Source organism: Schistocerca nitens, chromosome 6 (genome assembly GCF_023898315.1).
Source record: "Schistocerca nitens isolate TAMUIC-IGC-003100 chromosome 6, iqSchNite1.1, whole genome shotgun sequence".
In the NCBI taxonomy this organism is placed as follows: domain Eukaryota; kingdom Metazoa; phylum Arthropoda; class Insecta; order Orthoptera; family Acrididae; genus Schistocerca; species Schistocerca nitens.
This window is the reverse complement of record NC_064619.1, coordinates 18688646-18699043: the sequence shown is the minus strand read 5'-3', so window position 1 is coordinate 18699043 and position 10398 is coordinate 18688646. Positions and strand designations below refer to the sequence as shown.

Sequence of the window (10398 nt, the reverse complement as noted above, 5' to 3'; positions counted from 1 at the left end):
GACGTAGGTTGGGTGCGTTCCTCGGCTTGTTTTGCCTGCCACTTCGCTCCCACTCGTTCTCTGCCTCTCTTCCCCCTCTTCCTTTTACGTTTTTATGTCGCACCTTTCTTGTCACTAGCTGAGAATAAACAACGGCCGCGGCACGTCGGAATGTTCGGCCTCGTGACATCGGCCATTATTCGAACGAAATATACTGAGACATTTTGAGATATTAAAAAAAGAGGAAGTGCCAAAGGAGCAAACAAAAAAAAAAGCTTTAATAACAGCGTATCTCGAGATCTCCATCTGTAATTGGCGTTCCAGACCGCAAACCGGCCGGTGGATAACGCCGGTCCGCAAACGGAGTCGGCTGCCGCGGCCTGTGGTGGTCACGAAATTACGGTATACGAGGTGAGGTGCCGATGGCGGCGTCTCCTGCTCCACGACAGCTTTCTTCTTCTTCTTCTTCTTCTTCTTTCCTTTTCGTGGTGTGTCTGGTCGCGTTTGGCCTGGCAACATTTTATATCTCTGCCGGCAGTACAGATACGACAGTCGCAATTTCATTAATAAAGACGTAACGTTACGTCATGATGTGTAGGCACCGCAAAGGAACACGGCATTCTACGCAACCGTTACCGGTCATGCAGCAATATTTCGACAAGTCTGCAAGACCACTTGCGGCACCTTCTACACAACTCACACTCTCACAATTGTTATGACACACAAATTGATCCAGAGGCAACATTTATAATTTTCCAACTCCAGGATCCTTAACGTATCTCGTCATCTGAGACGGTCGCTCAACGTTGAAGTCCATTATGGGACCGTCTTGCGACTGTCGATAATCAAGAGGAGAGCTATCATCTGCGGACCTGACAGAATAAAGAGCGAAAATATTTGTATAGCACAACATGCCGAAATGCGAATAAAATCAACAAGAGGAATTTTCTGTTTCATTCTGACTCACATTACAAAGAGACGTGGAATTAATCACCTATTTCGAAAGTATTAAGCCGAGGAAAGACGCCAGGTTTTGTCAGGATTCTGTTCGGAATCAGAAAGACCGGATCGTGTTACTTCATTTGCAGCCAGCTAGCTTGCGGTCAAAAAAAAACTCCTTCCGAAGAAGCCATGAAGGCCCAACGGTACCGACCGGCCGCCGTGTCATCCTCAGATCATTGGCGTCACTGGATGCGGATATGGAGGGGCATGTGGTCAGTACACCGCTCTCTCTCTCTGCCGTATGTCAGTTTCCGAGACCGGATCCGCTACTTCTGAATCAAGTAGCTCCTCAGTTTGCCTCACAAGGGTCGAGTGCACGACGCTTGTAAATAGCGTTCGGCAGACCGGATGGTCACCCATCCAAGTGCTAGCCCAGCCCGGCAGCGCTTAACTTCAGTGATCGGACGGGAACCGGTGTTAGCACTGCGGCAAAGCCGTTGGCTGGCACGCAATAAAATATTAACTGGTCTGGTACACCGGCCAGGCACAGTGTAGTTTTGAAGCGATTTTCCCCGTTCGTTTACTCAAATTCCACGGTATAGGCCAATCTCTGCCTCAGAAAACACCATATACAAACAGTACAATAATTCACACAGTTCGCCGACGGGTGGTGTACACAGCTTTCCTCCCATTATGAAAGGAACGTACACTCTACATCCGAGTGTGCGCTGATATGAAACTTCCTGGCAAATCAAAACTGTGTGACGGAGCGAGTCGAGGTACTGGCAGAAGTAAAGCCGTGAGGACGGGTCGTGAGTCGTGCTTTGGTAGCTCAGATGGTAGAGCACTTGCCCGCGATAGGCAAAGGTCCCGAGTTCGAGTCTCGGACCGGCACACAGGATTGATCTGCCAGGAAGTTTCATATCAGCGCACACTCCGCTGCAGAGTGAAAATCTCATTCTGGAAGCATCCTCCAGGCTGTGGCTAAGCCATGTCTCCGCAAAATCCTTTCTTCCAGAAGTGCTAGTTCTGCAGGTTTAGCAGGAGAGCTTTTGCGAAGATTGGAAGGTTGGTGACGAGGTACTGGAGGAAGTAAAGCTGTGAGGACGGGTCGTGAGTCGTGCTTGGGTAGCTCAGGTGATAAAGCACTTGCCCGCGATAGGCAAAGGTCCCGAGTTCGAGTCTCGGTCCAGCACACAGTTTTGATATGCCAGGAAGTTTCCTCACATTACTTAACTAACGACCGAGACTGCAGGAAATGTATCTGGCCACAAAGTTAGAGTAAAAGAATGACAAATGATGAAACAGCAGAGTCCGACAGAAGCAAACCCGATGACACGGGAAAATGGCCAGTAATACATAATTCAGATGATAGAGAGCAGATCCGGTCGGTGAGAGTTAAAATCTTGCTTGCTGTAATAGACACTTAAGAATCAATTTTAGATGACACTCGCTGTTTCATTTTAGTAAATATCCTTGATCTACGTGACACGAGAAAACGTCTTAGCTTTATAGAACAGTGGTCAAACTGCGCAAGGCGAAAAAGTAGCGAAAAGTTATACAAAACGTTTGTCAATACCGAAATTAACATAAATATCATGCAATTTACATTTGGGATACTATTTCATTTAACCTGGTTAAGTTGTTCTAGCCAACATCGGCTTGTGGAACTACAAATGGTTCAAATGGCTCTGAGCACTAAGGGACTTAACATCTGTGGTCATCAGTCCCCTAGAACTTATAACTACTTAAACCTAACTAACCTAAGGACAGCACACAACACCCAGTCATCACGAGGCAGAGAAAGTGGAACTACAACATGATACAGTGATATCTACTTGGAAACGGGGAATGTCACGTGGCTTTGTGTGCACTCACTCTGTTCCAACGAGATGTCTCGTATTTGCCGAAAAGAGGTTGGTAGTCGGGACTACCTCTAAACATCTGAGCTCTGATTTAGCGTAGGAGTAGCCGGCAGTGGAATGTTTCGCTTTCTCTTCAGGGGATTTGATAGTTTTTGTAATGTTTTTACGGCATTTGTAGTAGGCTGAGTCTGGTGAAATTAAAAAAAAAAAAAAGAGAGAGAGAGAGGGGGGGGAGGGGGGGGGGGAGAAAGAGAGAGAGAAATTGTGTTGAACGTGTTCCAGAAAACGAAAATATAAAATCTTTTTTCCCTGTGTAAATTGTTTATTACAATTAGCCAAATGGGCGTTTGTGACTAATAATTTTTTGTTACAATAAAAATTTACCACTAAAGATATTTTAACGGCACTGAAACATTCATAGGCTGCTAACAGAAAGTTAAATTTTGATTTGTTGATGGCACTAAAGGCAAACTCAACATTATCATTAAGCGAGCACTGACATCAAGACGAGAACGACAAGTTACCGAGTAAGATTAATTAATTAGAGGTGAATTTAGTTCATATTCGTTTCATTCTCTTTAGTTTACATTGTATGTTGCGATAAGATTTACAGTTTAGATCTGCAGACGTTTATAAATATGCGCGCGTTTATATAATTGTAGATATCTCTTTAGTAATTATAGATACCACGCTTAGGTAATCCACTCGCGCTCATTTCAAATTGCGAACGTTTGTCTGTAGCCACAAAGTTGAATTGGTCAGATCTGAACTCTCATCTCCAACAGCTTTATTTAAGAGCCACCGGCACATAATCTTCGGAACTATGTTTCAAGCTGCCATAACTGTTAACTCTTTGCAGAGTGCATTGTCGGTAATGAAACTGAACAGTATCTACTAAGGCAGTTTGTAATGAATTATTAAGGTTCGTGCAGTCTCTATCTTTTTTGCACATCTTAAGTGAAAACAATACACGTAACTCACCTTTCATATTAATTCGGTCGTAATTCTTTACACCTCCTCCCTTCCCCCTCCCCACTACAACTCACTCACATACACGCAGACACGCTTGCAGACATCAGGTTCAACTTGTATCAGATAACTACCTTGGCGCAGCATTCTTTTTGTTCTTTATATTGCATTGAAAATGGTCTGTGCGAAACAAAATAGGCTGTCTCTTAATGTAACGCCATATTTCGTTGTTGAGATCGTATCATTGAGTTTCAGTTGGTGTGATTTACAAATGTACTAATCTTGATAACATTGCAGCGTTGTGTAGGTTTTCATCCACAGTCGCTTAAGAAAAGTCAGGCTTGCCGTTAAAGCTGTTCGTTAGACGTGCTCACAAAAACATATTGCATATACGGTGGCAAGGCGAAAAATTCCAAACCATCTACAAAACTGGCGGAGATTTTTTTTTTTTGCAAATAACGGAAGTGAAATTTAACCTTGATCGGCGGAAAGTTTTCTTTATATGGTTGCTCTCCCTCCCCCTCCCTGTGTGTGTGTGTGTGTGTGAGAGAGAGAGAGAGAGAGAGAGAGAGAGAGGGGGGGGGGGGGGAGAGGGAGAGAGAGAGAATGCCTTTATAATGTTCGAACACTAACAGAAGAATAAGACGCAAGTCATCTAGACCAATTGGGTGATTAATGACTTGAGAAGAGGTAAGGACTGCATAAGCAAAAGAAGTTATGTTTTGTCTGGGCAATGAAAGGTGCGTTGCAAATGCAGTAACGGAGAAGTATGAAGAGTGATTTGTTGGAAGACTCAGCCCGTTCGTCAGATTTAACACAATCTGACTTACACATCTTACCACATATAAAGAATGTCTCTGTAAATGGGTTATAACAGCTGTAAGAGCGTATTTTGCAGACATTCAGAAGTCTGATTCCCGGACTGAATCTCCATTCTCTTTTGTCAAAGGGCTAAGCCTTGTATCTGCAGCCACAACTTCTTCTCTTCAGCATTCCTTTCCATCTCCCTGTATGAGGAACAACCCATCTCACTCATCATATTTTTTAAACAGGGTGTTCTCGGTCTTCCGTACGATTTTGCTTTATAAAATGTTTTGTGAAAGAATATCTTGTCTAATTAAAGGTCCAGTGAGTTTGACTTTGCACTGACTACAATTTTCAATAGCTCTTTAATCTCTCCTATTTTTCACAGAACCATCTGATTCGTTTCTCAGTCACTCCAGCTAGTTCTTGTAATTCTCCTCCAGAACCACATTTCCTTAACTTTGAGGCGAGTTTTTTCGTGCTTTGCTAACGACCAGCTTTCACGTCCGTATGTTTGGTCACTCCGCACAAAGATCTTTACAAATCTTTCCTTCGTGTGGAAGCTGATGTGTTCGCTCAGCGGAAGGTTTTTCTTACTTTTGAAGGCGCTCTTGTCCGTTGCTATTCTTCTATTCATTTCGTTGAGACATGTATTCTTTTGCTCCACAATGCAACAGAGGTTGTAAAATTCCTCGAGTTGCTCACTGTCTATTCTTATGTCGAACTCCACCTCCCTTCTCGTCTAAAATCATGGCTTTACTGCTCTTCGTATTTATTTTAGGTTTTAATTTTGTTATCTCTTGAATAAAAACCTTAACAATTATATATAGAATCTACTCTATGGAAAAGCTGTGAACAAATTGCGTTAACTTAAAATGAGCCAACGTGAAAAAGTAATTTCGTTTCTTTTGCTAAAAATGAATTTTCACTCCTAGATTGAGAACATTCGATGTCGTTTTCGAAGACAGCAGAAGACAGTCGGGGAGTCTGAGAACAGTAGTTAAACTATTTCACATGTCATCCTTCCGAAATGGCGTCGACGAAAAGGCTTGCACCTCGTCACGATCCTCACCAAATGTAGAACGTCTGCAGTGTTATTTCGCAAAGGAACCGATGAATGAAAGGAAGAAATGTTGTACCAAAATAGCAAGACAGCAGCGTCTTCTGTTTAATATAGTGCGTAGTTCACTCAATGAAACCGTCGCTATTTGTGCGCCTAAGACCCAGAGGAAGTTGTCGTTTTATTGAGTCACAGTTTTTTTTTTCTTTTAAATTAGGAGAAGACAGTTCCTCGTACTCAGAAAACGTTAATTATTTACGATAAACTTTATGATTCCGAACGTGTCAATAGAACATACACAGCAAACACTCACACACAATATTTGTGTGGCTACATGTTGACCATGTACAGGTTATTTTCTGTATAAGAACTAATTATTTCTATTCAAGAGTTCATCTGTGGTACAGAAGGAGTTGTTAATGAGAAAGATCTTGAAAGTACGTTTGCTATCTGCCAGACGTTTTATTTCCACGGGTAGATTGTCAAAGAATTTTACAGCTGCGTATTTCACCACACGCCTACAAGATGCACGAGTGTGAACCACCCACCTAATTCTCATTACGTTCTTCTGTGCAATGAATACTTTTTGAAGAATGAGGAGTACCCCAGGATATTATTCCACATCAGAGAACGAAAATATTTAAAGTACGAGGACTATTCGGGAAGTAAGTTCCGACCGGTCGCGAAATGGAGACAAATGTGAAAATCAAAATGTTTAATTTGCAACAGTAAGATACACCTTACAGCTACTTCTCTAGAAGGCAGCCGCCTGTGCTTTCCGCCAATTCTTTACGCTCGTATGCAGTTCGTTGTTTGGGCCGAAATGCTGTCTTAATCAGCGGTTGATGTGAGCAGAGATGAAGCTCAAGAGGAACCAATTACGGATTGTGTTGTGGGTGATCAAACACTTCCCATCGAAAACGCTGCAGGAGCATCTTCACTGCCCCAGCAGAGTGCGGCCGAGCATTGTCATGAAGAACGAAACGCATGACAGTTATGTTACATGGGATGCACGGTATCAGGCGGAATCTCTCACCAGCCACAAGTCACTATTTTCTAGGCATCTTTACGTGTTCACTGTGCGCTCAGAACTGAAAAGAGCAACATGCCGCGATCGACATGCTCCTATAGACGCTGCCCATCTCATCTGTGCAAAACTTCATCGGATTTTCACAGTGGTTTCAATTTCGCGAACGATCCGAACTTACTTTCTGACTTCTATATGTCCAAAGTAGACGATAATTCTTATTTAAAATCAGTCGGTCCTAAACCTTTTAGCAGGTGTACTATGTGTTTCTTTTTTTTTCTCTCTTTAAGTTTTCATTAATATGCCCCCCGAATTAGAACGTTCAGCGCTGTTTATTATTTCTTGTTGGTATATAACTGACGTGTGTCTCAGGAGATTGTGATCTCGGTTGGTAGGATGAATCAGAAACGCCTCTCGAAACAACCACACACTAAATAATATGCTGTGTATTTTCGTGTGTGGGCCAGCCTGGGTGGCCTAGCGGTTCTAGGCGCTACAGTCTAGAACCACGCGACCGCTACGGTCGCAGGTTCGAATCCTGCCTCGGGCATGGATGTGTGTGATGTCCTTCGGTTAGGTTTAAGTAGTTCTAAGTTCTCGGGGACTGATGACCTCAGAAGTTAAGTCGCATAGTGCTCAGAGCCATTTGAACCATTTTTTTCGTGTGTGTTTATACATTTCGTAAGGGTGAAATTGCAACTTTGGATCTGGAGATGATCCACTAGTCAGATCGGAACAGGCCATCATTAATCAAAAAATAATGATCCACTAAGTGTTTTTCATTGATTATCTTGTTGTTATATTAGGTTAATAGGAGGTGCGATATTTTTGATAGTAGCCTACAAAACTGACTCTGACCGCGGAAGCCTATGCACTTAAACTAAAACCTAAACTCCTCCCGTGCAAGCCATGAACGCCCAAAGGTACCGACCGGCCGCCGTGTCATCCTCAGCCCACAGGCGTCACTGGATGCGGATATGGAGGGGCATGAGGTCAGCACACCGCTCTCCCGGTCGTATGTCAGTTTACGAGAGCGGAGACGCTACTTCGCAATCAAGTAGCTCCTCAGTTTGCCTCACAAGGGCTGAGTGCACCCCGCTTTCCAACAGCGCTCGGCAGACCGGATGGTCACCCACCCAAGTGATAGCCAAGCCCGACAGCGCTTAACTACGGTGATCTGACGAGAACCGGTGTTACCACTGCGGCAAGGCCGTTGGCCTATAGACTTAAGTTCAAAAATATCTCTGAGCACTATGGGATTTAACATCTGAGGTCATCAGTCCCCTAGAACTTAGAACTACTTAAACCTAACTAACCTAAGGACATCACACACATCCATGCCCGAAGCAGGATTCGAACCTGCGACCGTAGCAGTCGCGCGGTTCCGGACTGAAGCGCCTAGAACTGCTCGGCCACCGCGGCCGGCTATACACTTAAGTCTTCCTTCTGTCTTGGTAAACGCTCACTGACGCAACATATCTTTTGCCGTTCTTTAGAAAGATGTCCACAGAGTGCAACCACGAAATGATGTGTATTACACGCTAAATTCGTACACGTACGTGAATGTAATACTTCGTTGTTCGTAAATTCATATCCAGCTGTGGCGATGCGTAGCCAGTAACATGCGCTCGCCGTAGAGATCGAGCTTCTTGTAGCTGTACAGTCGATTAGTATTTCAGCTGATAGTAGCGACTACTTATTATTCAAGCCTCGCTTCGACTCCGGAAAGAATTTAGCGTCGTGGAGGGGCCGCCCGCGAGTGCTGGGAACTGCGGGAAACTCCGTTACGCCGCCGTGGGAAGCGCTATGCCGCACAATGAGACGATTATTTCATTAGCGTGTCTGTAATATCCATAGAGCGGCTGCGCGCGGACTAAGTACTTGGCAGGCGGCTCTGCGGCGATGACTTGTATCTCTTTTGTCGAGGCGACTCCTATTGTGCGCGTCCTTTGATTGCAGAAGTGCTGCGAGGACCCACCGGCTGTTCGATGGCAGCCCGCCAATGGCGGAAATGCTTTTTAGTGTCTGCGTATCTCTTTCGGAGATGCCTTTCTTAGGCGCCGTGAAAAGCCGGGTGGAAGCCATCTGGCTACGTATGCGGCTGAATGGCCATTCGAGACCGGTTGTTTTCGGTGAGTGGGTGTCGACGAAAGTGGCGAGGGACGAGTCGAATGAATTTAAATTCCATACATGACAATAACGATGTATGATTTTGACAAAAAAAGCTGTTAACTGAGAGTTCAGTGTAAAGATACTTTGCCCATCTGTCCTGTTCACAAAACAAATTAACAACTGTATGTGATTCGGAAACACTTTGTTTTCAAAGTTACAGTTGTGAGCGTGTGGGTGCTATTCTGTCATTCTCTGTGCAACGGATTAATCAGAGATGTACCCTTTACCCTGTGGCTACTGCAAGATGCAATTTCCACCCCCACACTGCTACAGAAGTCAGACAGACGCTTCTAACGTTCTAAAGAGAAATGCCTGAAAAACTTCCAGCAATAAATATCTTCTGGAGACGTCCACTGTAAGGAAATGACACAAAAATTCACAAAAATTCTTACGTAACTAGTGGGATACTTGGGTACTGTGAAACGTCCCCTTAGAAAAATTATACATGACTGTGCTTAAACTGACACACAATATTTTTTTAGCGCAACGCAATCTGACTTTCAGTAATCCCTACAAGAGAATGGCCCTGACTAAATTAACCTATACGTTTCACAAATCACTTACCTCACAAAAATCTTCGTTACTCGAACTACTGCAATACAGCGAGCGCTACTACTGCCAGCTAAATAAAAGATTCAAACTACGGAAGGCACTAACTACTGATAGGCATAGTTAGCAAATGAAAGATTTTAATAGAGAACAAACAATGTATTTACCTTAATAGTCATAATATATATAGCAGTTCATGACATCCATTCTTACAAATGTACTGTTTCTGATGGACACACCTCCAGATTATTATCCATTCTCAAAAATCGGCCATCTCACTTCCCCACATCCACCACTGTTGGCGGCTCGCCTCCAACTGCGCAACGCTACGCGCTGTTAACATCCAGCTGCCCAACACTACAATAGCAAATTCCAACAATGCAAACCAGCCACAGACTGCACACAGCACAGCCAGTGATTTTCATATAAAGCGCTACGTGGCGTTACCAACATAAAAACCTAAACAGCCTACTTACAACTGGAGTAATGCTAGTTAGTGTAAGAAAAACATGAAACTAACGAAAATTATTATTTAATTTTGCAAAAATTCTGAGAAATCACAATGGCACTTTTAGTTATGAACTGAACAATTTATTTCCGGGTTCTTTATGGGATGTGAAGTTACCTCTTAAGGATAGGATTCGCTAATGAAATTTCCATACAAAGTTTAAGATTGTTGTTGACTTGGCAGAATGGCTAAGAACCGCGCCTACTCAACTTGAATAACTATCCGGTAGAATGTTGCTAGGTACGGTCAAGGCTGTCGTGTGTGAAAAGCAGTGAAGTGTACTGTTGTGGAGGAAATATGGGGCTCGCAATAGCTGTAGCGCACAATACCGTAAGCTGCGATGACTGCTGTCTGCGCCACTCGCTGCTGACAAATAAGATTCGTTCTATCTGGATTGACCTTCGCCAATCAAACTCTCCCTACACCTTGATGAAGTCAAGGATTCCTATTCGCCCCTAGTCTATTGGCGTAGTACACCAGTCCGATAACCAGTCCACCGCGATGCCACTCAAAAATTCGCTCG

The 10398-nt window shown here is 43.8% G+C and overlaps 1 pseudogene; it reads right to left on the bottom strand.

Moving 5' to 3' along the window:
* Positions 1-7746: 7746 nt before the first annotated feature.
* On the bottom strand, positions 7747-7864 carry LOC126191920 (5S ribosomal RNA; annotated as a pseudogene).
* Between the last annotated feature and the right edge of the window lie 2534 nt (positions 7865-10398).